Source organism: Schistocerca serialis, chromosome 10, assembly GCF_023864345.2.
Source record: "Schistocerca serialis cubense isolate TAMUIC-IGC-003099 chromosome 10, iqSchSeri2.2, whole genome shotgun sequence".
Taxonomy (NCBI): Eukaryota; Metazoa; Arthropoda; class Insecta; order Orthoptera; family Acrididae; genus Schistocerca; species Schistocerca serialis.
Genome location: NC_064647.1, coordinates 232,280,628 through 232,299,045, shown reverse-complemented (window position 1 = coordinate 232,299,045; position 18,418 = coordinate 232,280,628). Strand labels below are relative to the sequence as shown.

Below are 18,418 nucleotides of genomic sequence, written 5' to 3'. Positions count from 1 at the left end.
AAAATAAAGAAAAATCGTGACTGGTAGCAGAAGATTTATTTATTTATAAACAAACCTATTGTTTCTAAAGTCGCAGGCTTTCAAAAACCATTTATAATGGATCAAATCACAAATGTTATTCTTGGGGCAGAATACGTCTTCATATTCAGCGAATAAATTGTAACAAAACAGTTATTTCAGTGGCTTGTGCGACTATAAGTGTCTTAATGCTCTTACTATTATAAATGTCTTGAAGCTAAGACATTTATTTTATTTTAATTTAGTTTAGTTTAAATTTTTGTGGTGCTTGACCCTAGACTATAGCCTACATAGCCTAGGGCCCTGAATGGGAATACAAAAGACGTCTACTCATCATTTAAGTGAATCTCTGCTTAGCACTGAAGTGCCTGTTTTCTCTAGAATCGAATTGTTGTCCACGCCATTTTTCTCCTGATGAAGGATACGTTGATTCCTCCCAAAGTTTGAGCCAAAATGTTCAACTACTTTCTAAATAAGACTTGCTAAATAAATCTATGTGACGATGCTGTGCAGATTATATTTATATCTTTTGACGATGCCATTATGGCCTTGTCACTTTAGGACATGGTGTAAAAAAAGATCTGAGGATGGTCATTACGGACTGAAACCGGTCATCGTCTAAAGAATTGATATTGTGATGAAAGACTGGAATAAAAAACATTTGACAGTGTTGGATCACTGTTTGTATACGCGACTATGTCGCAGTTGGTGAAACTACTCCTTTCTGTACTTCTCGGCCTGTCAGTCTACCTTTAAATAGGACAGTGCTGCAGTCATGAACATTTACGTACCAAAGAAAGTGAATACAGAATTTGAAATTCTTTATCAGGATGAAGAGTAGAAGATAATAGGATTTAAGTTACATACTTATAGAGGAATGCAAAAGAAACACAATAATTAGAGTTACGCTGAGTCCACATGAGTGTTGGCTCACGTCTCTGTGATACACTTGTCGCTCCTATAGCTTTTGCCTCTGATGAAGGACAATATCCCGAAAGCTCGAGTCTGTGTGCTATAGGTTTTCAGCTTAGTTGAGACTTGCAGAGCCACGCTGATAGCGGACGGGCGTGGTGCGCGGGTGTTGCAGCTGAACCAGCAGGCGCAGGCCGAGTCGGAGCAGCAGCAGCAGCTGAGCCAACAGCAGCAGCAGCAGCTCAACGGCTTCATCGAGAGCAGCCCCATCTACGTGACGTCGCTGCAGTCGCAGGCGCCGCCAGCCGCCCCCACCACGCGCCTCAAGCAGGCCCCGCCCACCACCGCCGCCGCTCCCACCGCCGGCTCCAAGACCCCCTCCAAGGTACGTCGCGAGATCCCGCACACCCAAACTGCTGTGCTGTACGCTCTGGACAACTGGGGAGAGCGAATAGATTTTACATGAAACGACTGAGTAGACACTGTGGTGGGAGAGGGAACGGTGGTTGAACTGTAGTACTACCCAATTTTTTATATATTCAAAATTACAATCTCACCATGGTTATTTAAAGAAAATGGGAAGCCCGGGATCACTGGTGATGGAGAAGCTTGTGATTGTCTTACAGTTTAAACTCAAAACAGACTTTATTGCCCGCATCTCGTGGTCGTGCAGTAGCGTTCTCGCTTCCAACGCCCGGGTTCCCGGGTTCGATTCCCGGCGGGGTCAGGGATTTTCTCTGCCTCGTGATGGCTGGGTGTTGTGTGCTGTCCTTAGGTTAGTTAGGTTTAAGTAGTTCTAAGTTCTAGGGGACTGATGACCATAGATGTTAAGTCCCATAGTGCTGAGAGCCATTTGAACCATTTGAACCAGACTTTATTATAAACTCCAATTCGGAGATTTGCCCTTTTACTGATGCAATATACACTACCGGCCATTAAAATTGCTACACCAAGAAGAAATGCAGATCATAAACGGGTATTCATTGGACAAATATATTACAGTTGAACTGACATATGATTGCATTTTCATGCAATTTGGCTGCATAGATCCTGAGAAATCAGTACCCAGAACAACCACCTCTGGCCATAATAACGGCCTTGATACGCCTGGGCATTGAGTCAAACAGAGCTTGGATGGCGGGTACAGGTACAGCTGCCCATGCAGCTTCAACACGATACCATAGTTCATGAAGAGGTGAAGGCCCATATAGGACTTGCAACATTCGGTCGTGCATTATCCTGCTGAAATGTAGGGTTTCGCAGGGATCGAATGAAGGGTAGAGCCACGGGTCGTAACACATCTGATATGTGACGTCCATTGGTCAAAGTGCCGTAAGTGCGAACAAGAGGTGACCGACACGTGTAACCGATGGCACCCCATACTATCACGCCGGGTGATACACCAGTATGGCGATGACGAATACACGCTTGCAATGTGCGTTCACCGCGATGTCGCCACACACGGATGCGACCATCATGATGCTGTAAACAGAACCTGGATTCATCCGAAAAAATGACGTTTTGCCATTCATGCACCTAGCATCGTCGTTGAGTTCACCATCGCAGGCGCTCCTGTCTGTGATGCAGCATCAAGGGTAACCGCAGCCACGGTCTCCGAGCTGAGAGTCCATGCGCTGCGAACGTCGTCGAACTGTTCGTGCAGATGGTTGTTGTCTTGGAAACATCCCATCTGTTGACTGAGGGATCGAGACGTGGCTGCACGATCCGTTACAGCCATGCGGATAAGATGCCTATCATCTCTACTGCTAGTGATACGAGGCCGTTGGGATCCAGCACGGCGTTCCGTATTACAGTCATTGGATCTGGACCAACGCGAGCAGAAAATGTCGCGATAGGATAAACCGCAATCGCGATAGGCTACAATCCGACCTTTATCAAAGTCGGAGACGTGATGGTACACATTTCTCCTCCTTTCACGAGGCATCACAACAACGCTTCAGCGGGCAACGCCGGTCAACTGCTGTTTGTGTATGAGAAATCGTTTGGAAACTTTCCTCATGTTAGCACGTTGTAAGTGTCGCCACCGGCGCCAACCTTGTGTGAATGCTCTGAAAAGCTAATCATTTGCATATCACAGCATCTTGTCGCTTAAATTTCGCGTCTGTAGCACGTCATCTTCGAGGTGTAGTAATTTTAATGGCCAGTAGTGTACAAATCTTCACTTTGACTGAATTACATAAACACGAATAAGAATCATATTATTCTGCTTTCGCAACCAAAATCATTGATAGTAGACATAGTTATTAATCAATCACAAACAATCTTTCTTGTTTAACCCTGTCTCAAGAGACTAATAACACTATATACTTCCAATCATACACCGCCACATAATACCACAACTTCACGAAGAACAAGCTTAATAAAACTGAACTGCCCACATATAGGTCCACAGTGAAAGATGTTTATACTAAAATACAAAGTGGGCCAACCAAGGTCGCAAAACTTGCACACAGGAATAATAACAACTTGGTCGTTCATTAAAGATGCACAAATGATTAAGATTAATGTTAAATAAGAAGGGCTAGTAATAACTCAAACAATAAACTGACTTACAGTAACGCCAATATTAACAAGGTTGCCTCAATTAATTAAGGGACATAATGCGTCAGAAGGATTCCGAAATTGCACTTTAGAGAACAGCGTTAAGGCCAATAGCAGTGTTTGGAAGCCATAACGCTACGTCCGGCTCGCAAAACGAGCGTTCACTCCCCACGGCTTGGGCACAGGGTCACATAGCAGGCGGTACATATTTATATATAATCCGACCGGCCCCACAATGAGCAGTCCTGACGAGAATCCATAACCGCGCTTCGCCAGGGAACGAACAGTCTTAACAAATGGCCTGCAGCACAGATTGCAATGAAAACAAGGTCAAATCACAGCCACACTGGAATATATAATTATTGTGTCTCACTGTTTAGAGGCACGAAACGCGTTACTAAATGCAAATAAGTCGGAGGCCGAGTTGATAGGAGCTGAAGGAGTCCAGGTTGCAATAATATGCGGTACGGCACAATGTTAGAGAGGAGGATCATTATTCAAGAAACACGTAGTACAATGAAATTACTTAACCTCAGTAGTTTGTAGGACTGCAGCTGCGGCTATGACCTGACAATCTGGTAACATGGAATACCGTGAACTAATACAACATATTCCCAGGGACTAAGCCTGATAGGCCCTCCTCAGAGAATCAATGCAAACATTAGAGAACTGGCTGAGGGCCGATTATGGAAGTGCGTCTGCCTAGACTGAAGTCTAGCTAAGAAGTGCACGAGGCACACTCCAGTTCCGCCGAGCTGCACAGCCCGCTAGAGTGCGCTGTGCTCGGCAGACGAGGGACTGCCGACCTTGTGGTGGCGCGGCGTTGTAGTAGTATCTGTGGCTATGATACTGCAATAATAAGCATGCCCCCAAATTCTTAAGGAGCAATACTCTAACATTGCCCGTCTCCCAGGAAATTAGCCGGAAACTTAGAAATGAAATGTCGTGTGACGAGGGCCTCCCGTCGGGTAGACCGTTCGCCTGGTGCAAGTCTTTCGATTTGACGCCACTCCGGCGACTTGCGCGTCGATGGGGATGAAATGATGATGATTAGGACAACACAACACCCAGTCCCTGAGCGGAGAAAATCTCCGACCTAGCCGGGAATCGAACCCGGGCCCTTTGGATTGACAGTCTGTCGCGCTGACCACTCAGCTACCGGGGGCAGACACTTAGAAATCACTTCCAGTTGCCTTAAGGCACTTTCAACATTAAATAAACATACCAAATGCTACCGTGACAAATGATTAAACCATTAACTCTACGGCTGGCCGGCACGTACACAACCGCAGCCAGTCCCAAAGCGGACAATGTGTCCTAAAACAGGTTAAAATTTGCATGAAAACCACTTAAAACAGACACTGCACGGAAGATCGAAAATGAAATGAGGAATATCAGCCTCCCTCAAATAGCCACTGTGGAACCAAGTTCGGAATCATCTCCGGCAGCTTCCCGCGCCGCAATAAGTTTCAACAATCTTCTTAGTTAAACACAGAATAAAAGTCATACGTAACTTGGATCTTGCAAATTACGAGCTGGGAAGCTGTTCAGCGAGAGACGACGCACCCCCACCACAATTTTGCACGTGAAGGCGCCCAATGATCGGCACCATCCGGAGCGGCAAAAGACGAGGGCGGCGAGCACGGCGAGGCCCCTGCACCACGGTCAGGGACGCAGGCTCGGTTTCAACACAAGTTGGCTCGATGAACGCCGTCCGGAGACTGTGATGTGTTGGTAAATGTGCCAACACCTTGTAGATAGAGGAGGCCGAAATGCACGCAGACGGGCGTGAATTCTGGAACAGGATAAGTATTGAATGCTAATAAGAAAAGTATGCAGCTCCTCGAATACTTAACTTGTATTTATCCTTGTTGTGAATACAGCATTCTTGATGAGACATTTCATACGATAACTATCAAACTATGTGAGGCTAATGGCGTCTTGCTAGGTCGTAGCCATGGACTTAGCTGAAGGCTATTCTAACTGTCTCTCGGCAAATGAGAGAAAGGCTTCGTCCGTGTACTCGCTAGCAAAGTCGTCGTACAACTAGGGCGAGTGCTATTCCGTATCTCGAGACCTGCCTTGTGGTGGCGCTCGGTCTGCGATCACACAGTGGCGACACGCGGGTCCGACATGTACTAAATGGACCGCGGCCGATTTAAGCTACCACCTAGCAAGTGTGGTGTCTGGCGGTGACACCACAGACTGACCCGTCGCACGTTCACCCAGAAAACCCGCCGGGGGGAGCAGTCAAAGATAGCAGGACAGGCGAATATCGATATCAGCGATTGAAGTGGAACACCGTAGTGCCAGCCGGCACGGCTCAGTGATGGTGGTGGGGTCTCCACTGTGTGCGGGCACTTCAGAGTGGACGAGGAGCACTTCAACAGCTGGAGGTTACTCACAAACGGAGCCTGTAGGCTACAGCTAGCGACTGTGCAAACGATAGTATTAACAGGTTATGGCAGTAGGATAAATAATTCGACCTCGCTGCCTGGTTCCCTCCTCACAAACCAACCAACCAACCTACCATTACCTTCGTGTCCTCCAGAGTCTCTGTTGTTCGTTCCCGTGCAGCACTGTCCAGTACTGTGTCCTCCAGAACCCTCCCAAAAGCCGGCAGCCCCGCCTGTAGATGAACCTGTGTCCACCTGAGCTGGCTGGCTGGTGTGTGATCCGCGCGCCGTGGCTGCTGTCGCAGGCGGGCAGCGGCGCGCTGAGCAACGGCCACGCCCCCCCGCCGCCGGCGCAGTCGCAGTCCGAGGACTCTGGAGACACGCTGGAGCTCAAGCAGGACCTCAGCGACGACCAGGAGCACGACCGCGACCGCGACCGCGACCAGCCGCCGGCCGCCAACACGACCGTCACCACGGCCATCGTAGAGGCGCCCGCGCACGAGCAGCTCATCGACAACAACGCCGGCTCCAGGTAGGGGGCACTGGGCTGCTGCTGCTGCTGCTGCTGCTGCTTCTCTAGGCTACACCAGATATTTGTAATTTTGCATTAACCTGAAATTAGTCTTGCCCACAGGAATAAATTTTATGATGTGGTGCTTAGCTCGTTTTATGTCGGCTTCGCTGCCTTCTTCGGGGTATTGTTGGCACACATATTGTCAGTCGAGGAAAGTACAGAGATTTCAGTATTACAATACAGTCTACATTACACTATTGAAATATTAATAGTGAGGCGATATTGTTACTTCTTACCTTTAACAGTACAAATCAGTGGTTACCAACAGGTGGTGCGCGGACCCCAAGGGATCCGCGATCTATGCCAGAGGGGTCCGCAAGATGCTACTAGAATAAAAAATATCTTAAATATATTTCCTATGATAACAGATTTTTTGTTTTTGCCGCTTCCTGCATGAGCAGAGCTTTAGCGAACGCAAACTTCTGCATCTACCGTCTTCCTGGAGCCAACTGACACTAGCACACTCTAGCGCAAAACTGGAATTAGATAGAGGCAAATAGTTCTGCTGTATGCCGTTAGACTGCGCGCTGCCTCTTTGCAGCTGACAACTGACAGTCACTTTACGCAGAAACTCGCGTTTCAGACGACAATCGGCCCTTGTCAATTTATTGCCAGTGTTTTCACAGGCCGTGTTGTTTACATATTCAATATTCTGTATTAAAACAGTACTGTTTGTAAAGCGTTGCTTTTCGCGGAAGCTACAGTTCGCGTAGTTAAAAACGGACCGTTGGTTAAAAAGTGGTTTGTTAAAACGAGAAAGGCCTACAGATGAAGAGGAAGTACCAAAAGCACCAAGTATCAAAAATAGAAAACATATAAAAAGGCTCTTAATTTGGCTTTTTTAGATACTTGGTACTGTGATATGACAAGGTACCAATCATGCTCGATGAGGGGGCCCTCGAGAAAATTTTGTTGGCAACCCCTGGTATAAACCAATGTTGAAAATTACACCGTTCACCACCTTCTACACGCGCAGTAAAATTTATGTGTGATACAAAGTCAACATGCACACCACTCAAGTTGTTGCAAATATTAAACTGGTGGCTGCACTTTATTCCAAGCACCGCAAGTTTTCGCTATCTGCAGACTCAAGAAACACCAGCTGGCTCATATTGTGTGCCGACCTATAGTAACCGCAATTCTTCTAAGTTGTCAGTGAAGATTCATCGGGACAATCGACAGTACGTGCAGTCCACACGCGTTGCAGGCGGCTTACAAAACCTTCCGTCGACCAATACAGTACTGCTCGTCAGCCTGGGACACTTACCAGCATGATTGGCAGAAAGAACAGGCGAGATCCAAAGAAGAGCAGCACATTTTTGGTCGCGTAAGTGTGAAAGCGTGACATAGGTGCTCGTGCAACTCCAGTGGCAGAAACACACATCGCCTGTGAAGGTGTAACTTACTGTCAAAATTTTATTGATTGGCGACTCCATGGAGTATCCTGTGCACTACGACCGTATAATGGGTATACTTGGAAGGAGAGACAGCATTTGTCGTATTTTTTTGTTTTATTAAACGCAAAATCGATTTTCAGTCACTTACTGACCATCTTCAGTGCTGTAATATATAATTTAAATTGGTAGGCACTGGTGTCAACAAGCTTAGAGCACACATATGTGATCGCTGTAGGCTTGTTGACACCAGTGCCTACCAATTTAAATTATATATTACAGCACTGAAGATGGTCAGTAAGTGACCGAAAATCGATTTTGCGTTTAATAAAACAAAAAAATACGACCAATGCTGTCTCTCCTTCCAAGTTTACTGTCAAAACTTTGAGAGTGTACCTCCGTCGAAGAGTCGCCATGTTGCTTCCTCCAAAATACACCTCGCGAGAAAACCGTGGCGCTTACGTCAGAGAATTCTGAACTAGGACGGAGGCTTACACACGGTTGTTCTTCCTGCGGGCCATTCGCGAATGGAACTGCAAAGGGACAAATTGCACATGAAATACCCTCCGCCTCATACCGTAAGTTTGGCTGCAGAGTATACATAGACGAGCTTGTACGGTTGATCGCGGTTCTGGATTCCGCCACAAGCCGTCGAGGTCCGCCATTTCTCGGCTGAAGTGCCGTGATGAAAGACTCCGAAGACCAGCAATCGCCAGTGAGGTAACGCAATGGTTGGAAGCCACGGGGATTGTCTTCGGTTGTTCGACCTTGTGGCCAAGACCGCTACACTCCCGCGTTTCGTGAAGCTCGCAGCTTTATATTTCCTTAAACTGAGAGCTAGTTACTACCCTTTGCCGAAGAGCGATATTCAGTTCTCAGATGACTCCACAGTACTGTAGTTTTTATCGGAATAAAATTGTTCATAGGTATCATCTCTGGTTGATCAATTTCTGTTCAGGATAGCATAGTAGTATGTTCTGCCAGTCAGTAAGACATCAGTATAGTCCCGAATTCTGTTAAGCCTGGTGTATTGGATGGCATCACCATTTCTGTTGTATTCAGTCCACTCAGATCGTGTGCCAGAATGCCGACAAGATAATGACTCCCTGTGACCCCATTATATTCCTCACATACTTCAGAACATAAAGTACACCTAGAAAAGTTTCAGTGTGCCACAGAATCATGCGAGCCCTTCTTGAAAGACAGGCTATATTAGTAGCAACGACAGACGTTTAGCAGGTCATGCAGTCATCTGTGATGTGCTGTCTGAAAAGAGCAGCACAAATATTCAGTGAGAGCTTGATAAAATTCTAATGTGGTGCAAAGGACTGCAATTAGTTAAAACGTTCATATACCTAAAACGGTATACATGGTAGAACGAAAAAAATATCAGTGAGTCATAGTTAGGATCGGTCAATTCATACAAGTACCGGAATGTACCAATCTCTGCGGATATGAAATTGGATGACCACATCGGCTCATTTGTTGGTAAGACAGGTGGAAAACCGCAGTTCAGACGTAGGACAATGGGAAAATTCAGTCAATATGTGAAAGATATTGTTTACTGAACATGCCATTTTTTGTATTGCATGCGAAAGTTGTCCGAGTTAACCACGTTAGCTACACAATTACAGTGTGACAGAACTAATCAAAGTCACCACATGTATTGCAAGTAAGGTAAACACAGTTCTAACGCTTGTGAAAAATGTCAATATAAAATGCACAAGTACACTACTGGTCACTTGGTCATAAATTCCAACATTTTAAGCCCATTTGAGGGGCGTTGGCCTGCAGGGTGGAAGTGGGTCAATGTAGAGAACTCGGTGACAGGTCGATGTTGACTGGAAAGCAACTCCGTGGTGACTAGAGGGCAACTCGATGCTGACCCGAAGGCAACTAGCTGTCCTCAGGCCCTGCACAACCTAAGTAAACGACGAGCAGATGAATACAATCACGCTTCAGTACGGAGCACACGGCTGGCGTAGTAAAGTAGTGCAGCTACGTTGGCAGCACGTGGCAGAATTGGCCCCATCCGTAACGCAGTCCTTCGACGTACTGCTGTTAAGCTGTTTACGCCTGCGAGTACGCAACCATGCAGACACAGCTGTAGTGCAGGAAGTCGCAGACCGCCTGAAATACAATAGTACCAGGCACGGCTAACAGGGGTTACTGCATCAAAGTAGGGCAGCATGTATGATGACAGGCTGTTTGATCCATGGGAAAATGTCACGGAGATTTTGGAAAATCCTGAACCTGTCTATGCTTGTCTATCGCATGAAAGCCAACTTAACTAAGGTTCAAGAACCAGTACTAAATGAAGAATCTAAGACTACGCCACGTGCTCCTATGTATCGCCATACGTATCGTGATGACAAGATTAAACTAATTATAGCAGGCACAGAGACATTTAAATAGTCAGTTTTTCCGCACTCTATACACGAATCGAATTGCAAGAAGTTCTACTTACGATATACAGGGACGTTTCCTCCGGCATCCACATCACGTTAGTTTGGTGAGTATAGGTGCAGATGTACGTACGGCCTGTGACAAAGGTATCTTGAGAACGCTTCAGTATGGTATTACTATGATAGACTGAAACTTGGAGATAGGAGACGAGGTACTGGTGGAAGTAAAACTGTGAGGAATCGTGATTGGGTAGCTCAGTCGGTAGAGCACTTGCCCGCGAAAGGCAAAGAGGTCCCGATTTCGAGTCTAGGAGCGGTACACGGGTTTAATCTACCAGGAAGTTTCATATCAGCGCACAATCCACTACAGAGTGAAAATTTCATTCTGGAGCGATAGCTTGTCCAAACACAATCCCCCAGTCGCGCTTGTCCACGGCTGGCGTGATACTTCTGCATCTACATCCATACTCCGCAAGCCACCTGACGGTGTGTGGCGGAGGGTACGTTGAGTACCTCTATCGGTTCTCCTTTCAATCCCAGTCTCGTATTGTTCGTGGAAAGAAGGATTGTCGGTATGCCTCTGTGTGGGCTCTAATCTCTCTCATTTTATCCTCATGGTCTTTTCGCGAGATATACGTAGGAGGGAGCAATATACTGCTTGACTCCTCGGTGAAGGTATGTTCTCGAAACTTCACCAAAAGCCCGTACCGAGCTACTGAGCGTCTCTCCTGCAGAGTCTTCCACTGGGGTTTATCTATCATCTCTGTAACGCTTTCCCGATTACTAAATGATCCTGTAACAAATCGCGCTGCTCTCCGCTGGATCTTCTCTATCTCTTCTATCAACCCTATCTGGTACAGATCCCACACTGCTGAGCAGTATTCAAGCAGTGGGCGAACAAGCGTACTGTAACCTACTTCCTTTGTTTTCGGATTGCATTTCCTTAGGATTCTTCCACTGAGTCTGGCATCTGCTTTACCGACGATCAACTTTATATGATCATTCCATTTTAAATCACTCCTAATGCCTACTCCCAGATAATTTATGGAACTAACTGCTTCCAGTTGCTGACCTGCTATATTGTAGCTAAATGATAAGGGATCTTTCTTTCTATGTATTCGCAGCACATTACACTTGTCTACATTGAGATTCAATTGCCATTCCTTGCACCATGCGTCAATTCGCTGCAGATCAGCCTGCATTTCAGTACAATTTTGCAGTGTTACAACCTCTCAATATACCACAGCATCATCCGCAAAAAGCCTCAGTGAACTTCCGATGTCATCCACAAGGTCATTTATGTATATTGTGAATAGCAACGGTCCTACGACACTCCCCTGCGGCACACCTGAAATCACTCTTACGTCGGAAGACTTCTCTCTTCTACTTACTTACTCCTCGTCTCTACAGCCCTTGAAGGGCCCTGCCATTCTATCCGTCTCCATCCTCTGACACCCAGCTTTTTCACGTCTTCTTCAACTCCGTCCACCCATCTCTTTCTGGGGCATCCCCTCCGCCGTCTGTCTCCAGCCTTGCCATCACAAATCCTCTTACACGCTGTGTCTTCTTCCACTCTGACCACGTGTCCTGCCCACCGCAGCCTTTTTATTTTAACGGTGATGTCACGTGTGATAAGGCCAGTGTGCCGCGTTACTCGCGGGTCAGTCCGCCGCTGCCTCGACTGCTGTGGCCGCGGTTTCAAAGGCGGGATCTGAAGCGTTCGCCGCGGTCGGCGCACTGACCCCACGGGGTTCGGAGCCGCCGGCCCGGAACAGCAGGTGCGGCGGCCTTCACAGCAGGTCGGGTCTCCCAGCATCACCGACCCTGCAAGCGCGCCCCAGGTCGACAGGGTCTGCCGCGGGTGGCGGTTCTTCCTTAGCCTCAAAAGTCACGTCTTCTAGCGCCCGCAACATGCACTGATCAAACATGTGTCTTAATATCATTAGCTGCTTTCTAAAAATATACAGGGTGTTACAAAAAGGTACTGCCAAACTTTCAGGAAACATTCCTCACACACAAATAAAGAAAAGATGTTCTGTGGACATGTGTCCGGAAACGCTTAATTTCCATGTTAGAGCTCATTTTAGTTTCGTCAGTATGTACTGTACTTCCTCGATTCACCGCCAGTTGGCCCAGTTGAAGGAACGTAATGTTGACTCCGGTGCTTGTGTTGACATGCGACTCATTGCTCTACAGTACTAGCATCAAGCTGGTCTGCTGCTTTCGGCATTTTAAGTTAAGTCGTCTTTTGCCCAGGCGTCACTGACCGTTTGATAATCTCGCATGTATAATTTAAAAAAATATTTTGAAATTTCCAGAATGAGATTTTCACTCTCAGCGGAATGTGCGCTGATATGAAACTTCCTGGAAGATTAAAACTATGTGCCGGACCGAGACTCGAACTCGGGATCTTTGCCTTTCGCATAGTCCTAGAGCACTTGCCCGCGAAAGGCAAAGGTCCCGAGTTCGAGTCTCGCTCGGGCACACAGTTTTAATCTGCCAGGACGTTTCATATCAGCGCACACTCCCCTGCAGAGTGAAAATCTCATTCTGGAGACATCCCCCAGGCTGTGGCTAAGCCATGTTTCCGCAATATCCTTTCTTTCAGGAGTGCTAGTTCTGCAAGGTTCGCAAGAGAGCTTCTGTAAAGTTTAGAAGGTAAGACACGAGGTACTGGCAGAAGTAAAGCTGTGAGGACGGGGCGTGAGTCGTGCTTAGGTAGCTCAGTTGGTAGAGCACTTGCCCGAGGCAAAGGTCCCGAGTTCGAGTCTCGGTCCGGCACACAGTTTTAATCTGTCAGGAAGATTCATTTTGAAATTTTCTTGCCATTCCACATTTCTTTGAATCACTTCTGATGCAATTTACTGTTCGTTAAGTAATTGTATTTTCCTCCTTGCTTAACAAGGAAGCTGTCATTTTTCGATATTGTCTTAATGATGCCCACATGTTGATAGTACGTTAGCTGTTTTTGTAAATGTGGTCTTGAATAAATTATTGATCTACTAGTCGTTTAAGGACCTTCCATGCTAATCTCGACTTTCTAAGTCAGAATACCATAAGTGGAACTCCTTACAATTCGATTCGCGTATGGAGTGGGGGAAAACTGACTATATAAATGTCCTTGTGCCTGCTGTAATTAATTTAATCTTGTCCTCACGATACGTATGGCAACGATACCTAGGAGCTCGTGGTGTATTCAACAGGTTAGTGTTCATCACGGACGTGGTTTTGCAGTCAGTGCAATGTTTACAAATGCGGAGTTGGAAGATGCCCATTTGATGTATGGATTAGCACGGGGCAATAGTCGTGGCGCGGTACGTTTGTATCGGGACAGATTTCCAGACCGAAGGTGTCCCGACAGGAAGACGATCGAAGCAATTGATCGGCGTCTTAGGGAGCACGGAACATTCCAACCTATGACTCGCGACTGGGGAAGACCTAGAACGACGATGACACCTGCAATGGACGAGGCAATTCTTCGTCCAGTTGACGATAACCCTAATGTCAGCGTCAGAGAAGTTGCTGCTGTACAAGGTAACGTTGACCACGTCACTGTATGGAGAGTGCTACGGGAGAACCAGTTGTTTCCGTACCATGTACAGCGTGTGCAGGTACTATCAGCAGCTGATTGGCCTCCACGGGTATACTTCTGCGAATGGTTCATCCAACAATGTGTCAATCCTCATTTCAGTGCAAATGTTCTCTTTACGGCTGAGGCTTCATTCCAATGTGACCAAATTGTAAATTTCCACAATCGACATGTGTGGGCTGACGAGAATCCGCACGCAATTGTGCAATCACGTCATCAACACAGATTTTCTGTGAACGTTTGGGCAGGCATTGTTGTTTATGTCTTGATTGGGCCCCGTGTTCTTCCACCTACGCTCAATGGAGCATGTTATCATGATTTCATACGGGACATTCTACCTGTGCTGCTAGAACATGTGCCTTTACAAGTACGACACAACATGTGGTTCATGCACGATGGAGCTCCTGCACATTTCAGTCGAAGTGGTCGTACGCTTCTCAACAACAGATTCGGTGACCGATGGATTGGTAGAGGCGGACCAATTCCATGGCGTCCACGCTCTCCTGACCTCAACCTTCTTGACTTTCATTTATGGGGGCATTTGAGTCTACGCAACCCCGGTACCAAATGTAGAGACTCTTCGTGCTCGTATTGTGGACGGCTGTTATACAATGTGCCATTCTCCAGGGCTGCATCAGCGCATCAGGGATTCCATGCGACGGAGGGAGGATGCATGTATCCTCGCTAACGGAGGACATTTTGAACATTTCCTTTAACAAAGTGTTTGAAGTCACGCTGGTACGTTCTTTTGCTGTGTGTTTCCATTCCATGATTAATGTGATTTGAAGGAAAATAATAAAATGAGCTCTAACATGGAAAGTAAACGTTTCCGGACCCATGTCCACATAACATATTTTCTTTCTTTGTGTGTGAGGAATGTTTCCCGAAAGTTTGGCCGTACCTTTTTGTAACACCCTGTATATTCAAATGATATGTCTAAAATTGCTGTTCGCAATGCCAGAAACTCTGTGTGAGTAACAAACCAACACAAATATTAAAAAAAAATTAAATAGCGCTGTAATACCAAGGGTGTTATAACCCTTTAAACTAAGAATTGATGGATGATAATTAATTGAAACGCTCAGGTGCCGACAGGTGTTGCTTATATACCTCGATGGGGACAGCTGAAAACGTGTGCCCTGACCGGGACTCGAACCCGGGATATCCTGCTTACATGGCAGATGCTCTATCCATCTCAGCCACCGAGGACACAGATGAATAGGTTCGAGTCCCGGTCGGGGCACACGTTTTCAGCGTGGTATATCAACAACACCTGTCGGCAGCTGAGAGTTTCAATTAATTACCGTTTATTCTGGACAAGCTGCACGGTCATCAATGGTATCTGTTCTTTCGACAATAGTTACTATCTTCATATAAACAATTGATGGTTCATTTTTTTGCCATACTCACATTCACTGATCAGCCAAAACATTATGACCACTGGCCATGCAACGTTGGATACCGCTTGGTGGCGTTGTGTGGGCACGTGACGCAGTAACAAAAGTACGTAAGCGTAGCAGAAACGGACGGGGATAACCTTAGCAAACATGTGGGCTGCAAATGGGGGAATTCATTGCGATAAGTGAGTTTAACATAGGGCGCACAATTATTAAGCAGAGCCTGTGAACGAGTCTCTCGAAAACGGCGAAGACGGTCGGATATTCACGTGCTACTGTCGTGAGCATCTACGGAAAGAGGTAGGACAGTGAAACTACCTCTAGGCGGTAAACAAATGGACGTCAACGACTCTTCGCAGAGCGTGGGGTGTGGAGCCTTGTCTGCTCTGTAAAGCAGTATACAGGGTGAAAAGTATTTAAACCGACAAACTCTGGGAGGTTGTAGGGGACATCAAAACAAATATTTTTCTCTAATGTCATTTTTTCCTATGAGGAGTATTTAAAGCGGTGGAGGAAGATTTCTCTGGCGGCAAATTAATTAAACCAACAAACACTTTTCCATTTTTTTTATGACCAAGAGACAACAACTGGGTAGCAGTTACTATCTAATTAAACAGTCTCCAACAACACTGACCCACACATTAACGAACAACAGCACTTGATGAGCGCTAGTAACTGTGGCATGTGGGTTATCCTCACTCCAAACATGCGAATTGTGCATGCTGGCCGGCCGGTGTGGCCGTGCGGTTCTAGGCGCTTCAGTCCGGAACCGCGATACTGGTACGGTCGCAGGTTCGAATCCTGCCTCGGACGTGGATGTGTGTGATGTCTTTAGCTTAGTTACGTTTAAGTAGTTCTAAGTTCTAGAGGACTGATGACCACAGATGTTAAGTCCCATAGTGCTCAGAGCCATTTGAACCATTTTTTGTGCATGTTGAAGACTCCATCACGCCCGAACGTTGCTTCATCGGCAAACAACACAGAGGATGGAAATATAGGATGCATTTCACACTGTCCCAGGTACCACTGCGAAAACTGTACTCTGGGTGGATAATCAACTGGTTCCAGGTTGTGGACACGCTGTAAGTGAAACGGACGTAACAACTTCTCTCGAAGGACTGTTCTTACAGTCGTCTGATTCGTCCGCATGTGACGTGCAATTGCACGAGTGCTGATTGAAGGATCCCGCTCCACATGCTGCAAGACAGCTTCCTCAAATTGCAGCGTTCTTACCGTGCGACGGCGTCCCTGTCCAGGTAATCTGCTAAATGACCCGGTCTCACGCAGACGTTGGTACACAGCAGCAAAGGTCGTATGATGCGGGACACGGCGATTAGGATATTGTTGTTGATAAACCCGCTGTGCAGCTCGTCCGTTGTGGTGCGCTACGTAGTACGCACCAACCATATCAATGTACTCACTCCAGGTGTATCGCTCCATCAGTAAACAGAGACAATGCACTACTACACTGGTGGACAGCAACTGCCTACAACTGAAGAGCGTAATACGCCCTCTAACAACTGAAGATCGTAATACGGTCTCTAACAACTGAAGAGCGTAATACGGCCTCCACCGGTTTAAATGATTCTCGTAGGAAAAAATGACATTAGGGAAAAATATTTGTTTTGATGTCCCCTACAACCTCCCAGAGTTTGTCGGTTTAAATACTTTTCACTCTGTAGACGGAGACCTGTGGCACCTCTGCCGAAACAGCACAATGTTGGCGCACGTACAAGTGTTTCGGAGCACACCGTTGATTGTACATTGTCGAACATGGAGTTCCGCAGCAGACCACCCCTACGTGTTCTCATGTTGACGCAACGACATCGTCAATTACGATTGCAGTGTGCTTTGGACCATCGGAATTCGACCGTTAATCAATGGAAACGTGTCGGCTTTTCGGGTGAATCACTTTTTTGCTACAGTAGTCGATGGTCGTCTCAACGGACGCCGTCATCGAGATGAATGGCGGCTGGAAACGTGCAGCGCGCCACGGACGGAGGCTGGTGGGAGCAGTACTATGCTGTGTGGAGACATTCTCCTGCGCTTGCGTGGGGCCTGTGGTAGTAATCGGAGACACGCTCATGGCTGCGAACCGCCTACATCTCCTCATACTTGATCTCTTACCCGACGGCGACGTCATGTTTCAGCAGTATAACTGTGCGTGTCTCGGAGCCAGAAGCGTGCTACAGTGGTTTTAGGAGCATTACAGTGAACTGACGTTGATGTCTCGGCGACCAAATTCGCCTGATGTAAATTTTATGGAACCCATCTGGGTCGCTATGGGCCGTCTCACCGCCTACAAAAACTAACTGCCCTTTATTTACGCGAATTACATGATCTGTGCGTAGACATCTAATATACCTCCACAAAACTACCAACAAACTATCGGGTCCCTGATACTCGGGCCGGCCGCGGTGGTCTAGCGGTTCTAGGCGCGCAGTCCGGAACCGCGCGACTGCTACGGTCGCAGGTTCGAATCCTGCCTCGGGCATGGATGTGTGTGGTGTCCTTACTTTAGTTAGGTTTAAGTGGTTCTAAGTTTTAGGGGACTGATGACCACAGATGTTAAGTCCCATAGTGCTCAGAGCCATTTGAAACATTTGATACTCGGAGTCAGTGATGTATTTCGTTCGGAAGATGGACAAATAAGCTATTAAGTAAGTGGCCATAATGCTTTTGCTCATCAGTGTAAGTTACAACAAAGATATGCAAACTAATACTAAACGTTTTGAACATCCATGTGGTACTATAAACACAATATCGAACAACGAGAAAAGAAATGAACCCAAAATGAAAATTTATAAGCTGACAGTAACACAAGTTACAATATGTGGGACTGAGACTAGGTTTGCCTGCACAAAAAGACATTAGTAAGATCCAAACAGCAGAAGAGGAGATTTTTAAGAAGGAATCAAGGATACGTTTACATGGTAGTTCAACAGAACTTTATAACACTGTGGAAAAAGTGGACAACTACAGAAGAAAATGGAAAAAACATATCAGAATCAGTGAGTATAGGTAAAGAGACAAGGTTTTATGAGCCACAATGTAGAAGAGAGATGCTGGAAGGCCTGGAAAAACATGAATATCGTTTGCCAATTGTGACTTTCCTCTGTCAAAACTGTCACATTTAATAATAAAACATTCCGGGTTACTGTACACTGCAAT

The 18,418-nt window shown here is 46.5% G+C and overlaps 1 protein-coding gene across 1 annotated transcript in view; it reads left to right on the top strand.

The window, feature by feature from the left end:
• Positions 1–1,107: 1,107 nt before the first annotated feature.
• LOC126424930 (protein PALS1) overlaps positions 1,108–18,418 on the top strand; it is a 795,237-nt gene continuing 777,926 nt past the window's right edge. Inside the window, exons 1-2 of the mRNA XM_050087777.1 lie at positions 1,108–1,315; positions 6,194–6,420. The gene's annotated coding sequence lies outside the window, so the exon portion shown is untranslated. The remainder of the gene's footprint in view (positions 1,316–6,193; positions 6,421–18,418) is intronic.